A 22,942-nucleotide genomic window follows, 5' to 3' on the forward strand; every position below is an offset into this window, starting at 1 on the left:
ATGCTTACTCCAGCACCTCCATCTAAGATGCCTTTGACCACATGTCCATTGTTATAGGAAATGGTCAATGCTACATTTGTATGATGCATCACCTTCAAAGTATTGTCCCAGCGCATTGACTCAAATTGTTGGTGTTCCTTTGGGTTCTGGGTGATGGTGGTGATGGAGTAAGTCAGGATGATGGGGCTCAGATTCATGCGAGGAATCTGGAGCTTCCTCGTCCACATAAGCCTGTAGTTTGTGTTCCATCCAATCCCGAAGGTCATTCCATAAATTTGGACTACCTTTTAACAAGGTTCCAATGGGCATTTGGATTTGGGAGGAAAGGAAGGCAGAGAGGCCGGCCAGGTCACGTTGATGAGTAGGCACTTCTTGAGAGGGCGGGGCCTTGATCATAGAGTGGACCAAAAATAGTATATGGAAGTTCAATTTGGTCTTTATTTGATAGGTGTGGAGGTCGAGAGGTGGTTACTGTAGGAGGATAAAATACCTCAACAAATTTGGTGTGCGGACCTCATGAGTCTCTGTCAGACTCTGTGTCAGTATTTGCATCAAGTTGTTCGATATGAACAGGGGATTTGAGCTTGGCCGTTTGTGGAATAGGCATAGGAGGATGAGGAGGCACATGAGGAGCAAAAGCGTCATTTGTCAACATCTTGTTGGCAAACATATCTTCCTCAGCCTAGAGCGGTTGTGGGGGCTCCTGCCTAACTTGGTGCAGAAGTTCAGGTTCAATGGGGGATGGCAGGGACTCAGGCAAGGTCAAAGGTTACGAAAATGGGTGGCCGTTCAAGTTGAGCCTGGTATTTCTCTACCAATTCTTGGGCCTCCTAAAGACGTGCTTCTCAAGGATGGCATTGGGATATGTGGCCAGCCGTTTTTCCTGTTTGGTGAGTTTTTGGTGGGCTACATGGGGGAGGGGCAGTTTGGCACAATCATCACTCGCAGAGGAGGAGGATGTGGTCTTTGTTGAGCCCGTGCGGATGCTAACCCGTCGTCACCGTGGCCAACGTGCTTAGAGCGTTGTTTCTTTTGGGATGTGGCCTTCTTTAGTTTGGCCTGCACAACTGTGTAACGACATTTAATGGGACAGTGGATATCTTCCCATGTTGAACGCTCAACACGTTGAGAGATGGCATGCCCTCAACTGTGGAATGAGAAACTGATTGCAAAGGGAAATCCTTGTAGTAATGGTCAATTCCACATGACATTGTGGTTGCATTGGCAGACGTTTCTTTTGAGGACAGTCCGCCACTCTATGGGGTTCATGGTAGAGGAAACACAAAAGAGGTGGTTTCCCTCTGCGGGTGCACCTATAGTGTGAACAAGTGGTTTAGGGTCCATGTGAGGCACCGGCAAAGGTAAATGAGGTGGTAGGGGTGCCTCGGGGATGGCGGAGTGCATGGGCTCCATAGGTTTAGCTATGGACCTAGTTGGGATATTTCCATAAGTAATGGGGATTGCCTGGAGAGGCGACGGTTGGGATGGAAAGATTGGTACTAGAGAGGAGCATGGTGGTGCATTATGTGAGTAGTTGGTTTGGGGCCCAGGAGGAGAGGAAGGTAACGTTACAAATGAGCTTTGGGTTGTTATTAGCGAGGTAGCCAATTGCGTGGAATAGCTTTCTCGCATGTTGTCATCAAGAAAGATCACCCATTTGCAGGCCTTTGACCAACACGTGGTCGTGAAGCCTTGGATTGTGCAAGCCCAAGAGAAAACAGTCCATTAATTACTTATCACTCAATTTTTCCCTCTCTTTGCAACGCAAATCAAGGTACTTGATGTGTGCAACGTAATCGCATAATGTTTTTGTTCCAATTAGAACAGTCAGATGACGGGGCTCCATTTGGGCCTGTAGGGTACAAATCCAAGAATGAAGGCCTCCCTCACTGCATTGAAAGCGCTTTTGTGTCGAGGGTCCAAGGATTGGAACCATTGCATGGCCTTGCCTTCAATGCTAAGTCCAAGTAGATGGACTTTGGTTGTATCATCAAAAATTTCAAATACCTGATAGATTTAGTTAAAGACCTTGATGTGGAATACGGAGTCTCCAACTCCATGGAATTTTGGCAAAAGTTTAAACATTTTTACCCACATAGGTTTTGTATGTGATGTTTGTGGGTGCAAGTGTTGTGACACTCCCCTTCCTAGAGCTTGTGGGCTAAGCTTGGAATGTCAAGTTGTGGTATAAGGGGAGGTGTTGCAAGGATGGGAGGTGGGAATAGATCCATAGTGGATAGAAAGGAGGGTATGTGAATGTGCTCGGGGCGTCTATCCATGCTAGGGTGCATGTATAGTAGAGGGGCCCCACTAGATGAAGGATCTACAAAGATCGTTTCGCCCTCTCAGCCAAGCATGTGTGGCATCTATACATGCTAGGGTGCATGTATAGAGGGGCCCCACTAGATGAAGGATCTACAAAGATCGTTTCGCCCTCTCAGCCAAGCATGTGTGGCATAGCGACCACATGTGAATGAGTAATTAAGGCCGGGGTGCCACCGAATGGAATGGAGGCATTGGGATCATGCAACCACGACCAAAAGGTGTCCATGGTGTGCGGGGAAGCTTAAAGAAGCTAACGGTGCACGTGCAAGCCTAAAATAAGAGTTTCACCTCAGTTTTACCTTGCGCGTGAACGCACCCTTAAGGTTAAAAGTGGTCTTTTAAGGTGTTTTATGCATATAAAAACAACCCAAGTGAGTCGGGGAGGTAGACCAAAAGCACCTCAAAATATTTAGAAATTTTAAATTTTTTTTAATTATTTGCTTTTTTGGGAAGGAACGTCCCACGGCACTTGGGAAGGAACGGCCAAGGAAGGAACATCCACGACACTTGGGAAGGAATGGCCGGGAAGGAACATCCATGACACTTGGAAAGAAACGTCCACGGCACTTGGGAAGGAATGGTCGGAAAGGAACGTCCATCGCACTTGGGAAGGAACGTCCACGGCATTTGGGAAGGAATGGCCAAGAAGGAACATCTGCGGTCACGGCACTGGGGAAGAAACGTCCACGGTACTTGGGAAGGAATGACCGAGAAGGAACGTCCACGACCCTTGGGAAGGAATGCCCATGGCACGCCCATGGCACTTGGAAGAAACGTCCATGGCACTTGGAAGGAACGTCCACGACCCTTGGGAAGGAACGCCCATGGCACGCCCATGGCACTTGGAAGAAACGTCCATGGCACTTGGAAGGAACGTCCACGACCCTTGGGAAGGAACGTCCATGGCACTTGGAAGGAACGTCCATGGCACTTGGGAAGGAACGCCCACGACACTTTGGAAGGAACGGTCGGGAAGAAACATCCACAGCACTTGGAAAGGAACGTCCACGGTACTTGGGAAGGAGCAACCAGGGAAGGAACATCCACTGCACTTGGAAAGGAACATCCACAGCACTTGGGAAGGAATGTCCATGGCACTTGGGAAGGAACGTCCATTGCACTTGGGAAGGAATGACCGATACTTGGGAAAAGAACGTCCGTGAAACTTGGGAAGGAACATCCATGGCACTTTTGAAATTTGAATTTCAAACTGGAGGTAAGTGAGTGGGAGACAACTAAGACTCCCCCTTTAATGCTGGGTAGGTGGGATAGGACTAAAGTTAGAGGCTACCTCTAAATTAGTGGATTTTGACTAATTTAGAGGTCCTCTAGCTTAACTAAAGATTATTTCTCTTAATCCCACTGTTAATCACTCCTTAATCCTTTTCTTTGCCCTCAAATTACTCCTAATTGGTGAGGAGTTTAAGCATGGAGATTTGATAGGTGGATTAGCAAGGTTTATACTAATCCAAAGATATGATTACACCAAAATAATTTCACTAATTAAGTCACTAATTAATCAACTCAAAAGAGAGAAATTTTGACAAAAGAGACCAAACTAGTGCTAATTCTTGCTAATTAAGGCCTAATTGGAGTGAACTAAGCATAGATTTGAGTTAAGGCAAGTGTTTAGAACACTAATGCCACTCCAATTAGTTTAATGGCAAGCAATTAGTCTCAATTTTTTAGTTTTTTGCTCTCTTTAAGTTCACTAATCACACTAATGAATAGGTTAGTGATAATTAGTGAAAATTAAGAGATATTTATGGTTTTTTTAGTTTTTTGTTTGATTAGTGTTCTATCTAGGAATGCTAACCTACCTATGCAAAGAGATTAAGCCATAAAAAATAAGATTAAGCTAAAAATTAACAAAAGAGTCTATGTTTAAATAAAAATCCTCTTGATTAGGCTCTCTAATCACCCAAATCACAAGTTTTTTTACTCAAACAAGTGATAATCCTACTCTGAACACAAAGCTATACAGGAATCTTAACAAAAACATCAAAAATAACCAAGCAAAACATCAAAATATAACAAAAAAATAAAAAACCACATGCCAAAGAGCCTACTTGGGACTGGGTTATGGAGGCTCCATTGGATTTGACTCAAAGATGGCGTAAACAAGTAGCGGATGGCGCTCCCCGACAGTGGTGCCAAAGATTTTAAGAAAAGCCTACCCTAACCGTGTCATGGGAAGATGCTTATCCACCAAGCTCGAGCATAACACCGCTGTCCTCCCGCACTCGTTGTCACACCAAGGTGGTTGCTCTAATCCAACAAGTGATACAAGCTCTCTCGTGAAGATCGTGTGGGATATCGCAGAAGAGGATTGCGTTGGTTAACCTAATCATGAGAGAGAGAGAGAGAGAGAGAGAGAGAGAGAGAGAGAGAGAGGGAGGGAGGGAGAGAGAGAGAGAAGCAAGAGGGAACAAGTGATTAGCACTCCCAAACCCTAAACCTAAGCACACCACACATGCTAGATTAGAGTTGCACGAGAGAGGGAGAGAGAGAACACTTCACTTCATTGCACAAATGGGATAATGAGTTACAAACAAGAGAAATTGGCTTTTACAGTTCCAAGCCTTTTCCCACTAGGCCACCTGGGAGTAAGTCACCCAGGGCGCCCACCAAAACATAGTTACAACGCTTTTCTCTATGGTTTGGCCAACTGACCAAGATCCTCTTGTATGTGTGCGGACATAGTTGTCATAGGAATGTGTTAACCAATATGTGGTTAACACAGTTGAACCCATTTAACCTAAACTAGTCCCTGAAAATATTTGCCGCTCCGCGCGCAAGGCATGTAACAAAAAGTTAGCACTCGCTAAAAAAGAAGCCAAGAAACTAGTTGATGAGGAAACTGCTAAAGTAGAAGAGACAAGACAAGTGCCCAAGCACTTCAAGACTTTCCAAATGGCCAACCGATTTGTCCAATATGACTCGGCTCAGAGGTCTGCTAGTGGGCAACCTGGGACCTCATATATGACGGTCCATCCAAGGTCAAGGAAGCAAACTTAGCATGCCAAGGTGAAGACCCGAAGCCGGTATTTATTGCATAAGACCTTTCAAAGGAAGAAGAGACCGAGCTCATCGCTCTCCTGACAGAATTCCAGGACTATTTCACTTGGAAGTACACGGATATGAAGTGTGTACCTCCAAAAGTGGTCCAGCACACCATTCCAATGGTTGATGGAGCCAAGTTGGTCAAACAACGTGCTTATCCTATGAACCCTAAGTACTCCAAGATGGTTTGCAAGGAGATTGAAAGATTTATCGATGCCGGATTCATCTATGAAATCGAGCATACGATGTGGGTATCACCAATTGTGATAGTACCCAAAAAGAATGGCAAAGTTAGAGTGCGTGTTGACCTCAAAAAGGTTAATGTTACCACCATTAGGAACCATTCACTAAACACATGCTCAAAAGAGTAGCGAGAAAGGAAGATTATAGTTTCCTCGATGGATTTTCAAGATACAACAGGGTGCTAATTGATCCCAAGGACCAACACAAAACGGCCTTTGCCACTGAGTGGGGTACATATGCATACCAAGTCATGCCCTTCGGCCTAACCAATGCCCCCGGAACCTTCCAACGCCTCATGTCTACGGCTTACAAGGAATATCTTCGAAAGTTCCTTGAAGTCTTCATGGATAACCTTTGTGTCAATTCCTCTTGGAAGGAGCACCTAGCATGTCTATGCAAAAAGCTACAAAGATGCAGGTTATAACGCATCTCGTTGAACCCTCTCAAATGTCAATTTTGGGTATGGGACAATGTAATCCTGGGACACATTGTCTCCAGGCAAGGAATTTCAACCGATGACATCAAAGTGTGGCTCATTCTTGAGTTGCCCCCACCCACTAACTTCAAAGGTGTCCAACGCTTCATGGGACATGTCGGCTATTATCAACAATTCATTTTTATGTATGTTGATATTGCTAGACCCTTTTACGGGCTCCTTATAGTTTTCGAGTGGACAGAAGAATGTCAAAGGGCTTACACAGATGCCGCCCTATTCCAACTTTTCTTGATTCCTAAATGGGGCAAAGAAGTAGCTCACTTCTTGGCCAACGGCTTACTAGTTGATCCTCTCATCAACAAGGACCGTGCTCCTATCGTTTAATAAAAAAGACTGCCCCTTACTAGCTTGCGAGTCAACTTTAAAAGCAGGGTAAAGACAAAATCCTAAGACGTTATGTTCGGGAAGACGAGTATGTCTTCCTCCTTGAACAAGCTCACTTTGCCTGTGCTGGCGGGCACTTTGTAGCAGATATCATCGCTTGTAAGATTCTCACAGCTGGGTTATGGTGGCTCACCTTAATGGCTGACACTGCTGAGTATGTCAAATGATGTGATGAATGCCAGTGTAGCAATTCCTCATTTCAAGGATCACATGTCCTTGAACCCCATCATGTCCTTTTACAACCATTCGAGAAATGGGGCATAGACTTCGTAGGACCCATCAGTCCGACAGCCAAATACACTCAAGCTGGATAAATAATTGTTGCCACACGGACTACTGCACCAAGTGGGTAGAATATCGCATAACTCGCAAGGCTGATGCTGCACGATCGACGGGCTAAATTTCTCTATGAGTCTATGATCACATGCTTCGGTTGCCCCCTCAAGCTTTTTAGCGACAATGGAGTGGATTTCATCAATGAGGTAATCAAATTCCTTTTGTAAGAGTTCCTAGTCACCCACAAAAAGTCCTACTCCTACTATCCTCAAGCGAATGGCCAAGTCGGAAGCACAAACAAAACCCTGTGTGCCATTCTCACCAAAACCATGGAGGCCAACCGCAAACCATTGGGAACAAAAGTTGTTGTTGGCTGCACTTTGGGCTTATAGAACTTCATTACAAAGCACAACCAATGCTACCCCCCTTCAGTTTAACCTATGGTACTGAGGCAATCATGCCCATGGAGTTCTTAGTCCCAAGTCTACGTGTCTTAGTGCACAAAAAACTCACCTAAAATGCTCTAAGCTATTGCCTCTTCGAGCTTGAAAAGCTCGATGAAACACGCAAGTTAAGATGTAAACAATGGTTTGATGACCAGCTCAAGGATAAGCAAATGAATGAGGGAGACATGGTTCTCTTATTCAATACCAAACCACATAAGAAAAAGCTCAAGCTTAGAGGCTTAGGACCTTTCCTAGTCTCTGAGATAACACCACAAGGCACTTTGCACATTGAAACACTTGACAGTGTTGAGATGGCTGGTTACTTTAGTGGTAGCAAACTCAAGCACTACTATAGACTTCTCACAAAGGCCACCTTAAAAGCCATCCATGATTAAAAAAACAAAGAAAAAAAGACCATGAGAATATGAAAAAATCCACGCGAGAAGAGGTTAAAGCAAGGTAAGCCAAGCTTAGGCAAAAACATATCATGGTTAACATGGCCCAAGTGGTCGACTTAGAAGAAGAAGATTGGGAGGTGAAGCCAACTCAGTTGTGGTGGTTAGGAATGACCACTCGAGTAGCTTTGTCCAAAAATTAGCTCTTGTTGATACAAGGGCTAGTTACAATTTAATGTCATATGAAACATGGCATTCCCTCGAGGAACCTACATTGAAAGTAACACCATCCATTGTCACAATAGTTGCCTCACAACATGTTCATTACATTTGCACGGTCACACTTTTATTCCACATCAAAAATAACCCCTTGGAAGGGAAGTTTTACGTGATGCATGTGCAGGGACAATGCATGAAGAGATCCTCCTATGGAGGAGGTGGATGGGCCATAACAGATGCAACATCAACTAAGATGCACGGATAACGACCCTACAACTAGCCTTTGGCCAAGTCACTGTTCTCATGAACGGATGAAGAGCCAATTTTCGTTGCTTCCCCATGCCAAGAACTCCCCAATCCACGACCCAATCCACCACCCACAATCACCCCAAGTCACTGTTCTCAGGAACGGATGAAGAGCCAATTTTCGTTGTTTGCTTCCCCATGCCAAGAACTCCCCAATCTGCCACCCACAATCACCCCGACACCTCACCCTTCTCACTCTGTTCCCCCAAAAAAGAGGCCACTTGTTATGCCAACCAGATCAATGCCTCACACCCACACCACCACTACGCACAGCAATAGCTCACTCTCACATTGCTAAATCACTCACATCATGCCAAATCACCAGCTAACTCACAGTGCTAACCATACTAACAAATCTCCACAAGGTTTGATATCTCACCACCCATAAACTTCTTGCAGTACAAGGTTACTCTATGAAGGTGAATCTTAGTTGTGGATCCCCAAAAGGTCCCACCATCCCCCTCATCAACAACAGGCACCCAAATCCCCTCGTCACCAGCATAGGCCCTCCATTCGCCAACCTCAAGCCTACAAGGTATCGGATCAACGCCAACCTAAGTGCTCTTCAAGGTGTTCTAACCCTCGATCGAACCCTCAACCCACGCAATCAACCCTTGGGTGGATCTCGAAACCTCTTCTCCGTGCCCAAAATTTCTATGAGGGCAATCATAACATATGGATCCACAAACCTCTCCAACCTAAACCCCTACCTCATGTCACACCACAATTGCCTACCCATCAATGGGTACCCAAGGCAACATCTATAGTGGAGATTGTTTAGGACAAAGGAAATTAGAAGGTCCTATATGACACAACCACCCCCATGCTAGTGCTGACAAACTTCCTTACAGATATACCTTCAACATCGGCAATCCCCCCACCTATCATTCAGAGGCTCGACAGTACTACAAAGCTACCATCAACTCCCTTAGCCTTAGCTACTTCCTTACCACCCTCATCGGAATCCCTTCAGGAAGTGCTACCTACTACCTAGCCAACACCTAACTAGAATCAAATCCTTGTCTTGGCCAACTAGGCACGTGGTCAATAAAAAACCCACAATGCGGTGCTGGCAGCATAGCCTCTGTGTACAAAACCTATTCAGGGTATACCCAAAAAAAAACTACCATGGTCGTTCTCTTCTCAGATCTTGAATTGCCACACGGACGTTTCAAGTTTGGCACGGCCTGTTAGATTACCGTAACACCACTACGGGCGTTACCACAGGAGGGGACGGCCTCTGGTTCACCACCCAGCCGCAGAGGAAGAATGAGGATTGCCCCTCATCCCCCAGGCTATATAGTGTGTAGCGTGCCGTCCACACTAGCCTGGCTGCCCATGACTCCGCATGGGCGTCCTATCCCACTGAACCCCGAATGGCCACGTCCTCGGCGCTCCGGCCGAGGCGTTGACGCTAAAGCCCCGTCTGGCCATCTGTTCTGCCGTCGGTCAACAGGCATTACAGCCTACGTGACACGGCCATTCCATCTTCACCCCATTCTCGTGGTCGTTCGCTCTGTAAGCCCACAGCCGTTCCAACCATTTCCCTCAAGCCCATAGATGTTCCTTCTGTTTCCACAAGCACATGCCCGTTCGCTTTTCCAAGTTAGTTTGCACACATGTTCGCTCAGCCACTCTAAAGCCGCGAGGACTGTTCGCTCAAGTTCCCACACCCATTCGCCCGACTTGCCACGCTCGTTCGCTCACACTGCCTTTCTTCCCACCACACCCGTTCCTTCATAGTACCATGCCCATTCCTTGGACTTGCCACAGGTATGCCCTCCTCCCAAACCTATAAATATGGGCCCCCCCTCTTCCATTTCCTCACTTTTCCCTCTCACCCTAGCCAAACTCTTGCAAATTTTTCTCCCAAGCCCTCACACTCCCAGTCAACTAGCAAGATGTTTGATACTTCTGGCTCCTCCATGGAAGTGCTCCATCACCCCTATCTCTAGAGGAAGAGACCTATCGGAGGTCGCTTCTTCAAAGAGTATGCCAAGCACCCCACCCAGCTCTCTCACTTGGGTGAAGCACTATCGAAGCAGGTCAATAATAGGAATATTGTCCATTCATTGATGAAGAACAACCGTAAAGTAGAGCATAAGCTCCTTTACTACACAGGTCCATGCTACAAAGCTATTGCTGCTGCTGACCCCGTGGTGGTGCAAAAATTAGAATAGCTCGGCTTGGGAAGACTTCCCACCTTGGAGCCTTGGGGGCTGAACCTATTCAATGCACTGTATTTCACAGAGACATACGACACCAATCAACACACAGGCAAAGTCGTGGAAAACGAGGGGCAAAGGCACAAAGTCCAGCTCAGTGTGGAGCTTTTGCGAGATACTCTTACACTTTCCCATATGGATCAACCATATGTACGCCTAAACAACGCCACCAAGCTCACCCACGGTCTATACAGGGGAAACCCCAATAAGGAAATATAGCCCAGGATTCTCTGGTCATGCCTGCCCGCGCATACTCACTAAAAAATGCTCGCCATACATCCTATCTATACCATCTTGGATTATTATTATTTCATATGAGTTATTTTGTTGGCCATGTGCCAAATGATTTTACATATTATTTATGTGAGCTTATGTGTGGCATTGCTATATTACCGGAACTTGTGTTAGAGGAGTCTTGGTTATTTTACACTTTGTGTGTGAACACGCTTTAGTACTTGAGTTATTTTTGTAAAGGTGGAAAAGCAAAGCCCTATTTTGTACACACAACTATTATTAGTTCCTTGGGCTATATTTTGAATAGAATTCTCAAAATACTCATGTCGTGAAAGTAGAGCTACACACATGAGGGGGAAGATTACACCCAATAGTGTGTCATGGTGATGTTTAGTCTATTTTCATGTTCTATGCTATGCTTTAATCTTGGCAATTTGATTCAAGTCTATGCTTTTGTTCCTTGATGTGTATGTGAGTTTGATTAATTCTTTAAGAAGTACATGAGGTCCTGTGAGACAGAAACACCCTGCAAACTAATTATCAAATCATCCGCTCTCTAGGAAGAGGATACTATTCTTTATCGTAAACATTCAACTTTTTATACTTCACACACATCTGCCAAGTACCATCCTTCTAGTGCTTCAAAAGCACTAGAGCTCCCCAGGGAGTTTTTCTCCTACATATCTATCCCATCTAAGGCTATTCTAATCTTGTCCTCTTCCAATTGGCTCATCTTGTAAGGTGCTATACTTAGGTTGAGACCCCAAATCAATCTTATGATTTACCGACCTACTAGGTGACAAACCATAAGAAATTTATCAGGAAAGACATCAACACAATCCGCCTTCATGTCTGCTAAAGTCTGTGTCTCCCAAGCATCTAACTTAATTATATTTAAACTACAATTAATATTAGATTAAAGGGGATCAAGAACACACTGATACACTTCATAATTTGAATTTTGAATCATATTATGTTCTTTTGCTAAATTTATAAAAGTAGAGGGTGGGACCACAAAATCACCCTAAAGACAAATAGGGAGACCCTCCATAACTAAGGAGAAATTATGACCCTTCCAATCAACATAAACATCATGGCTACAAAACCATTCCTTCCCTAGAATAACATCAACGCCATCTAGATCCATAATCAAGAAATCTAGGGCTTCTGTATAATCTTGAATGGAGATCGGTAAGACTGAGAAACTCGCCGGTCCCAAATCTATCCCCATGCCCCCAATGTTTATTGAGTTCACATGGTAAACATGATCGCTTGGTTGCATCTCCACTCTTAACTTATGCACAAGTCTAATGAATTTATGAGTACTATTGTAATGATGGGGAAAAGAAAGAGAGAAGATTGCACTCATAATAGAGTACCACATGCACTCATGATGGAGTACTACATGCACTCAAGATGGAGTACCACCATAGCCAAGAAGCATGAAGCTCCAAGAAGTATCAATTCATTGATAAAAGTATGTTGGTAAAAGTCTGTTATAACCATAGTTACAATATTCACTTATATACTTGCCCACCATTTCACATTCATTAATGTTGGGCCTCCATACTTGCCGGGCCATATCTATGCCCATGGGTTGTTTGAGTCTAACTCCAAGCCCCCTTCATTACAAACCATCCCCACCCAAAGGTTTCGTCCTCAAAACCATGTATGGAGCAATGTATGGGCTATTTGGAATCTTCTTGACTTCCCTCATGAATGCGGAAGTACATTTGTTGCATCTCCAAAAGTGCTTCACACAAAAGAACTCCACATAGAGCTGTCCACTTATTTGATGTACATATGGACTTCTCTCTATGATATCCATAAGCCCATGAAGTCTTGTTGAGTGTTGATTGATGAGTGGTGAAGTACACCAATGACCATGGCTGTCCATACAGTAAATTTACAGCAATGGCATCCTTCATATCATCATCCCATTCCATGCATATAGCTTTCCAAGACACCATACAGCTGTACTTATTCCATGAAGACTCAAGCATACGGCAATAGGTGACCCACACCAAGTACCCATCAATAAGGTTAACTTCCAAAGATTCCCGATTCAAAAGGAAACCCTTCCGCTTCCAATGGCAATGCATAGCATCCACCCAGGTCAAATGGAAATCCATCCGCTTAAAGTGGCAATGCATGTTGTCCACCCGGATCATATGGAAATCCCTCCACTTCAAGTGGCAATGCATGCTGTCCACCCGATCATATGGAAATGAATCCACATCAAGCATCTTGCCGTGTATACCGAGATCAAATGGATATGAAACATCATGATTGGAAGTGTCATCACCAACCAATAATCCACCATCAAAATCCACCCATGAATCACTCCCATAAACCAAAGCATTATCATCATCATTACCCAAAGCATTTTCCTCATAAATGTCATCATAAGGATCATCATTAACCACATTATTACTTTCATCCACACCCTCATTTTGTGAATCCACATCATATGCCACATCTTCATGGTCAGTAACCACAAATCCCTCATGCAACGTAACACCATGAAGATCTTCATAAGAGTTGTCTCCTTCATCAAGAAGAGTGTCATTGCATTCATCTTTATCCATATAATTCTCCCCAAGAAAAGATCCATGCATTTGCTCTTAGTCTTTCCCATGAACACTTGCATCTTCATGGCTGTCCACTAGTTCATTTTCAGTCATCTATACATGAATTGAAGTCACTTCACACAAATCATTAGCATCTCCATCATCACTTGAAGTGTCCCCATAGCAATGGCTTCCAATAAGAGATGTGGACTGAAGTGAACTCCTAGTAGAAAACCCATGTATAGACGGGGTACTGGACCACTTGCATGAACTCCTTGCGTAATTTTTGCACAAATCCACCTATGATCTCCTTCTCCTCAATGTTAGGCACAAAGAAGGAAAGGTACCAATATTCCTTAGCATACTTAGGCAATGAATCCACATGTAATAATGGCATGCATTTTTCCCTAAAGCTCCATTGCTCTTGAGTAGCCACAAAGTTTTGTACCACTTCATAGGCTAAATTTTCCCAATCCCATTTGTACTCATACATTACTTGCAGCCACCATTGTCTGCCTCCAAATTTGCATGTCACTTGCTTCACTTTGTCGCCCTCATTGCATGGAAATGCACAAAAAGTAGGCATCCCAATTGCAAATCCATTCCTTGAGTTGTATGTATACAAGTGACTCCTTCCCCATCAAAAGAGAGCAAAGCTTCTACAAATGATTCACCATGCTTAAACCATAAGCTTCCAATAGGAGTCGAAATCATACGATCCACAAATTCATCCTTTGCCAAGGTCTTTGGTAACTTGGAGTGTATGACCTCATCATATAATCGTGCATATCTATCTTTCTTATCTTCATTGGAAATTATGGCTATTTCCTTTTGTTTTGACTCCATCAAATCTTGCCTATGCTTTTCCTCATTTCCATAGGGCTTTGACAATGGTGAATCAACATGAGAAACATCTTTTGGGTTCTCTTGAAGTGCTGTCTTCATACTTTGATTGAACCCATTGGAAGTTCCCACCTTAATTTCAACCTTTCCATGCTGATTAAGCCCACAAGTTGATGGATTTGGAAGTGATCTTTGTGGTTGTGACCAGCCTCTTGTCCTATCAAAGGGAATATCAATCTTTTCTACACACCTTTGCACTTCATTTATCCCATCACCAAGCTTCTTGAAGCCCTCATTCATACCATTGGACATTTGCTCCATGAGAACATTGCTTTGTCACATATGCTCACTGTTTTGCCTCAAAAGCTCACTATTTGGGAAGCAAATATCCCTTTGTGCATCCTTCATAGCTTCAGTGATAGTAACCTTTAGCATATCCAAAGTAATGTGCTCCAAAGAAACTTATGCACTTCCACTTGTGTGCCCTACATGCCCTCATTCCCATATGATTACTCATGTTATGTAAAGGCAGTCCATCTTGTTCACGGTCACCCATGGTACCAAATGAAGGTTTTTGGTGCTACCGATGCCGGAATTGAAAGATCAAAGGCTTGCCACGTTTGTCTCGATAAGAAGAACACTTCTATCACCCTAGATCACCACTTCGAACACCTCTATACCTCTCTGTTTTGACTTTTAGCTAAAAGTCAACTATGAGGATTGACCATCCATATGGTCACGGAATTGAGAACTTGTTGGCTCATCGGAAAGCTCTTTAGTAGTGTTCTCAAGCTATGTAAATACCTTCAATTCAGTCTGCACCATTTTTGACTGAATTAGGGTTTTCAGCTTGACAGAACTGTCCACTTTGTACCCTGAGATGGTGTTTGAATCCACCACTTGATAGCTAGTTAGGAGTGCCTTAAGACACCCTTTTAAGACTTCCAAAAGCCCTTGAAAGATCTTGAGTGAGTTGGGACTAAATTGCACTCCTTTGCCCACTGCAGAGTGCGAAAATTTTACAAAAATTTTGCCATAGTTTCCTCGCAATTTGGCCCAAATCTCAACTAAAATACAAAAGCAATTGCCCGCTATCCACTCATGATCTAGTTCCAATCAAATGACCAATGTCTTCCATAAAGCCCCCATTGCCCACATGTAATAATCAATGATGTCGATGTAAAAATGTTGATGTAGGCCGTGTCAATGAAGAGCTTTTGCTTGCCGATCTCCCGGCCAAGCCTTCCCACCCCTTTATTGAGTTCAGGCCTCAAGGCAAAGGTTCGGGCCAAGTCTTCACACCATGTACCTAATCCCCCTCCTTGCCGCTTTACCAAAAGCACTCACGACGACAAGGAGAGTTCATGCCATGCTCCCCCTTGGCCTCTCCACCATTGCCAAGGGTACCCTCACACACATGCTAGATTCTATGAATCAAAGTGGATACAATGTGTGTAAGAATGGTGTACAATCCAAAGTATAAGGATGGAATCACTTACAAATGCTTTTATCATGAACTCATGCTCAATATCATAATATCAATCCCCTCATGTCAAATGTCTTCCACAACACCATATGGCTCCAAAAGTATCAATCAAAAACACATGTATGCCTCTTACATAGGCATGTCAAACACATGGGCAATCAACACCTCCATGTACATGTGTATTAGGCATTCACACATAAGCATACCATGTGCCATTTTACAAGTATTGACTTATGCCTTCCATGCCAATCAATATATTCCAATTTCACCAAGATGCACCAATGTATCAAAATGCACACATAAGCATATCATATGCCAATCCAAATATTGATTCATGCCTCCCATGTCACTTAGTGCATTCTAATTCCATGAAGGCCCCATTGCAATGTAAAAAGGCATTGAAGCATTGTTGCTCACAACTGAATGATGACCATCAAGCATCATTAGCCATGAAAACGTCAAAAATGAAGCCATTGAGACTTACCAAGTAATGTAGCATCTTGATAGCTAAGTCCACACCTTCATCATAGCCATGAAACCACCTTCATTGACTTGATAGAGCTCCAAAAAGCACCCGGCAAAAGGCAAAATCATGCGCAACCATCCGTGTCTTCACAGCAGCAAAACGGCATTGATCTCCATAACTACAAGCGTCATGTCCACGAAGAAATAATAATCCAACGTAGATCAAACGGCCCGCCAAATCATTGATTCCCGGCTGTAGTAAAAACGCAGCAACGCTGGTTCATTGCATGAAGAAATGGCGCCTGTGTTTGCTGTAGAAAAACGCAGCAACAAGGCTTAAACTTAAGCTTAAGCTTAGCCAAGCAACAATGTAGATGAAATCGCCTCAAATGGCAGCCAAAACAAGCAGCGAATCACAGCAAAATGAGCAGCAAACATGCTCGATTCAGTCCTCAGAAATCTCCACAATCAACCATGAATAAGCACCATTTCGAGGTTCATTTGAAAGCTCATGAAAAGCTTCATCAAAACCCTAGAAAGATGTTAATTAATGGCAAAGGAATAAAGCTCTATTACCCTCAGAAATCAGACATGTACAGATGAAGGGGCTAATAAAAAACGTTTTGGATTGGGTACAATTAATCAAGATTACCACTATTTTTTTCCCAATTTTGATCCCCCTTTCAAATTTTGGGACGGTCGCCTTAGGGCGGGTTCACATTGGAGCGGCGGAAAACATACTCTCAAACACACTTTTCCAGATGGAACTCTTACAAAATGCACACTTCCGCCGTCCAAGTGTTCACATAGGGAGGGGGAAGTAAAAGGGAGCCTGACTTCTTCCGCCGCCCACTGTGAACACTGGGGGGCGGCGGAAGAAAGAGTAAACACCATACCAAAAACCATAGAACAAAGCTATATTATGTCCACAAAGCATAGTGTAACTACAAAAATAAAGAAGCCACACTACAAACCACAATAAGCCAGACAAAAGACTTGTATTACAAAGGCTTAATCGGAGTTGGTAGGTGAGTCCAGCTCCTCTAAAGCCGCCCTTCCAAAAACTTGTAGGACATTCATCCTTGCTTGCTCTCTATACATTGTTCGAGCAAGACTATCTCGCCGCTCCGAGCCAACTCCAAGGTCACTCGCACCCCCTTCATTGCCTCCTTGAGCGCGCTCCATTACATCCTCTATGTCAACTTCACGTATTGCTTGAAGCTCCCTCATGGAGGTAGCTATTGCTCTTCGATCCTCTTCTACACGTCCAGAGCATGCTGACAATTCTGCTTCCGCCTCACGTACCCACTCCATATCAAAAGACTCTCCATGTTGGATACAAATGTTGTGTAGCACAAGACAAGCCGCAACAAGATCTGGGACATGACGTAGATTCATGTCACATCTTTTTAGCAAGATGCGAAACCTTGCCTTGAGCATACCAAACGCTCTCTCAACTGGCATCCTTGTGCTCGATTGAATGAAATTCCAATGGTACTTTAGACGTGTCAACCCTTCCTTGCATCCTTTGAAAGGCACTAACATGTATGGCCGTGCGGGGTAAGCACAGTCGCCAACCAAACAATAGTTACCCAACTCGCCCCTTGCACATGCTTGCCCTATATCACTTCTGGAGAAGTTCAAGGAGTCATGCGCTGATCCGGCCCAACCGACATCATAATTCCATACTGAGCAATTGGCGGCTACTGTTAGTTGTAGCAAAATAGAGTGGAACCCTTTCCGATTGAAGTAGTCAACATGGTTGTCACGGGGTGCAATGATGGGGATGTGAGAACCATCTATCGCACCAACGACGTAGGGAATTCCCCTAAGTGCCTCAAACTCTCGTGCTAAAGTTGCAAGCCGAGATCTTGAAGGCCATCTTATGTACATATTCCGGAGACCCGATTTCACAATTGCCTTGGAAAATGCAAGGATTATTTCACAACATGTGCTCTTAGCGCAACCATAGGTGTCACCAAGGCCCAGTAGTCCATCTCCTGTAGCAAGTCTGCTTAGAGCAATGGCTACCCTATCTTGAATAGACACAGGCACACAGAAGTTTGTGGTTTTCTTTTGCATGAATGGTGCTAGACTCCCACAAAGGTAATGAAAGGTTTCTTTGCTAACCCTAAGACGCCGCTTGAACATGGTAGCACTATAAGCACTTAGGAGATAGCATTTTACAAAGCCTTGAGGCTGTGGATATGCCCACGCTTGTCTGTGTTCATGACCCCTCCTACGGTTCGCAATCTTCCTCAACCTCACAAATCGTGCCATGCATTCGGTAACATGCAACCAAGTCTGCACTATGCACTCATCATTGTGCATGCTTGGTTCTTTAAGCAATTCATAGATCGCTATAGAACACAACCACGCACAATAGAGTGCAATGTCTTTGGACATGCCCATTGTCACCTGCAAATCCAAAACAAGTTGATACATATTAAATTCTCAGCTTATATGGCTTCTTAGGAGCTTAGAAACATTCATAAATCCATACAACACATAGGAACAAAGCAACGTCGAGATCCCAAACTTTATAAACTCATACAAGAATAATAACAAGAATTTCCTCCGCCAAGGCTACTTGTTGCCCCCCCTTCCTTCCTTAAGGAATTCACTCATTGTGGCGTGCAATCCTGCCAATATCTTCAGTCGCTCCCTCTCCAAGGCAACATTTTGGCTAGAGGTCTCCTTGAGATGGTCCAATAGATGTTTCCCAGTATCGGCCATTGTGGCCAAAGATTCCTCATACTTGGGAGTCACTCGACGACTTGAGGACATGGGTGCTTGTGGCTTCTCGTCATCTAGTGCTATAGTTACTTCATCCTTGTCACCGCCGGGGAAAGTAGCATCATCCATTGTTGATGAAGAAGCGTGGCTAAGAGGAGTGACCGTGGCTCTATCGTGGTAATACTCATCCACCACATCGAACCATTTACATGTGTGCCTCCTGTCATTGCCAGATACCGAGTTGTGAGCTTTGTCCACTCTATATTTTGCTAGCACCGCTTGCCACTTCTTGCGACAACTTTCACTATCCTTATTGAAATCAGGGTAAATGCCGGCTAGCTTTGTGGCCACCTTTGCCCACAAGTTGACCCCTTGTTTCCCAGGATTGTTGAACTCCTCACTCATGCCCCCCTGACATGAATGAGTTGGTCAACCCAAAAGTCTTGCCACTTGCTTTTCTTATTGTCGTTGTCGTCATCTTCCCCCAAGTCCACCACCACCTTCTTTTTGGAGTTCCTGGGTTTCTTTGGCGCAGGTTGGGTCTCTGACACAATCTCCTCATCGCTAGGCTCCTTCCTCATGCCACGAACTCGCTTTGGTTGAGAAGATAAAGGGGGGTTATTGAGCGAGTTGGGTGATGGTTGGCTTCCTGGGGAATTGGGAATGGAACCCATGTTTGGGATACCTAGGGGGGATGATCGATTAGGAGGTTGCGCTACCATAGGTGAATGGGGGGGGCAAAACATGAAGGGAGAGTTTGGAGAAAAGGAAGGAGAATTGAGCATGGCTTGGAAGCCATGAGGTGGCACATGAAAAGGAGGATGGGGAAATGAATAGAAATTAGAGTGCGGGAGAGAAGTTTGGGAGAAAATAGGATCATCGTCGCCTCGTTGTTGCGATGAATCAAATTCATGGCTCGTGTTGGAATCCATAGTACCTACATCAAACACGAAGAGAATATTAGCACCACATAAATTAAAAACACATAGATAAGTCATGATAATGGAAATGCGGTTTGTGAGGGGTCACCTTATGCGCTCGCTTCACGTTGCCTCCTGCCCTTTTCGCACACCCCTAAAAGAAAAACAAAAGCACACAATGTCAAAGGCATGGCAAGTGTACCACAAAAACATTAAAAGAAAGGTAAATGGGTGGATAAAAAGAAAGCATGATTGAAGTGCATGTAAAAGCACCTTGGAGAATGGAACTTGTGAAGCTTATTATGTTCTCTAGAAATTCTAGAGGGTACAAAATCTCACCCTAAACCCTTTAATTTATAGGAAATTGAAGGGTGTTGGGGGGGAGGGGGGGTTTGTACGTTGGAAAATGAACGTTGGAAAATTAACGTTGGAAAATTAACGTTGGGCCCAATGGACATTGGGAATTTCGTGGGCTCCTCCTGCACGTGGAGGGTGGAATACGTTATGGGCGAGGGGGGGGGGGTCGGCACAACATCAACCCCCTTCTTCCATCACGTGGCAAGGGGGGGTGGATTTCCACCGCCCACTGTGAACGCAGAGTGCCATGGGGCACTCTGCGATTGCAGCGCAGGCTGGCGGCAGCTTGGCTGCCGCCTTATCTGAACCCGCCCTTAGAAATTGGTCCTCAACCAACCCATGACCCCACAACTTTACCCAAATCAAGATGACCTAAGCAATCCTATGCCTCATTTCTTGATCAAGAATTCAATCAAAATTAAGAAAATTCCCAAGAAACTCCAAGAAAATCAAGAAAATATAAAAAATTTTAAAATTTTCAGAAATCATGGATCAAAGACAAGGCTCTGATACCAATACAATGAAGAAGCTCTGATACCACTGTAATGATGGGAAAAATAAAGAGAGAAGATTGCACTCATAATGGAGTACCACATGCACTCATGATGGAGTACCACATGCACTCAAGAGAGTACCACCATAACCAAGAAGCATGAAGCTCCAAGAAGTATCAATTCATTGATAAAAGTATGTTAGTAAAAGTCTGTTATAACCATAGTTACAATATTCACTTATATACTTGCCCACCATTTCACACTCATTAATGTTAGGCCTCCATACTTGCCCGGCCATATCTATGCCCATGGGCTCTTTGAGTCTAATTCCAAGCCCACTTCATTACAACTATCAAGGTCAAAAAGAATGTGCAAAGTATTCCCCAATAACGGTCCATACATCCATATAAGATCATTAGGATTGAAGACCGACATGTTGAAGTTACATACCATGCAAGCATTGTGATTTAGAATTGTAGTATAATAAAAGAGATTCTAGGGTTACTTCAACCACTTGCCTATGGATAGTTTTCTCTCATATGGCCCTTTTGACTACAAATGAAGCACCCGCCATCTCAGAAAGTTTGAAGACCTTGGTGGTTTTTTTCTGTTTCTTCGGATTGTAATCACCCAAAGCCTAGGTTTGAATTTTACTTTGTGAAGCCTTTTTAAACCTAAACTTATGTTTACATTGGGAACCCTGCTGTGCTCGAAACAACTTGGAGTGTGAGATTTCTGAGAGACCTGCTTTTTATTCTAGCTAGCTATGGTCTCCTCATAAATTCTAGCATACTCGATGGCATCCTCAAGCGTCCTACTATGGTTATTTCTCACCTAGAGTTTGTGATCTTGTGTAAGTCCACGCGTGGATCAAGAAGTCGCATAAATTACTAGCATCCATGTGCCTTGCTCAAGACTATAATTTCCTAAATATTTGTAAATACGTGTCAAATGACATGTTGTTCACATATCCAAGTCTTTAAACTTGGCCACAACATCAAACCTATCCTCAGCTTGGAGGAACTCGTCACGAAACTATGCCTCAAAATCTACCCAAGTGTTAGGTTTATCTCTAAGTTCTCTCCACTAGGTAAGAGCCTTCCCCTTCAGGAGACTCCTCACCATTTGAATCTTCCGGCTATCTAGGAAAGGGTGAAACTTGAAAAGAACATTCCACTGATTAAGCAAGGAGTCTACAACCTCGTGTGCCCTCTCCTTCTCGCTCGCAAAAGCGTCATGAAAGAAGGCGCGAATGTAACCGTACTTGGAGTATGGGCTGATCCAAGAACTGCCCTCTGTAAGAGTGACACTTAATCCCACAACTATATATCAGTCGTGCCGCAAGTCGGCAAGGAGTTGGGCCATCTCCTCCTCAAAGTAAGATTTTTCTACACCTTTAACCTCTTTCTCCTACTCGACCTTAATCGGCCCCCCACCGGGTTGAGGGTTATCCTCATGATCCAACATGTCATTAAAGAAAAGTGTAGGCTCCATGGAGAATAAAAAATGTGGTGCTACAAGAAAACTATGTAACAATTCTGCATAACATAAATTAAAGAGAGAAAAAATATGCTTTTTCACATGAGAAAAGATGAGAAAACACGTAAAACTACCCGCTTATTGATTCCTCCATGCATGAGAGTTGGAAACTATATTGTGAAGCCTCGCAAGGTTTTGTCATGTCTAGATGAGTAAAAGACTCCCAATCCCATGGTTTCATAGATGTGCTTTCTCACTATAAAAAAGGAGGGTGTCTTTAATAACAATAACTAGAAGATATTAGCCCATCCTTGACATGTTTTTTTACAAAAAAAGATAGGCTCTTTTACATCATAGCCCACCCACTTGCTTTTAAAAAAAAGGCCTAATAATATCCATGGCACCAAACTTAGCTCTATCCAAATTAGCGTTGGCTTTTCAGCCCACCTATACCCTTCTATACAACTGAGTACATGGGTGCTCATGTTGTATGACTATACCTACACAGTTAGCTGCTGCAACACTTACCATACCCTTTCACCCCTTTCTATAATCACCTATCTGCTTTAGTCATACTACCTTGTAGTCTCCTTACCTTGCTATGACACCTACACCACGTGTTGTATGTCCACTATCACAACTGTTGTCTATTGCCATGCACAACTATGCGCAATAGGTTCTACAACTCTATTGTCCACCATACTGAACTAGGTGCATCTAGTTCAATCACACAACAACAAGAGAAACACAAAAGCACAACAAAAACTTGACTATAGCACATCAAATCATAAAAAGAGCAAGAGTATTCAATGTTTTAGGGTTACAGGTTAGACAAGACAGCATATCTCCTGGTCAAACATGCACATACCTCTCTCTCTCTCTCTCTCTCTCTCTCTCTCTCTCTGTGCACAAAATCATAAGTTCCTTCATGCAAACCTAACAAAAGACACTTACTTAATTTGCAAATCAAACAAACGCAT

This window comes from Cibotium barometz, chromosome 4 (assembly GCF_041138505.1).
Source record: "Cibotium barometz isolate CiBa-2024 chromosome 4, ASM4113850v1, whole genome shotgun sequence".
Lineage (NCBI taxonomy): Eukaryota > Viridiplantae > Streptophyta > Polypodiopsida > Cyatheales > Cibotiaceae > Cibotium > Cibotium barometz.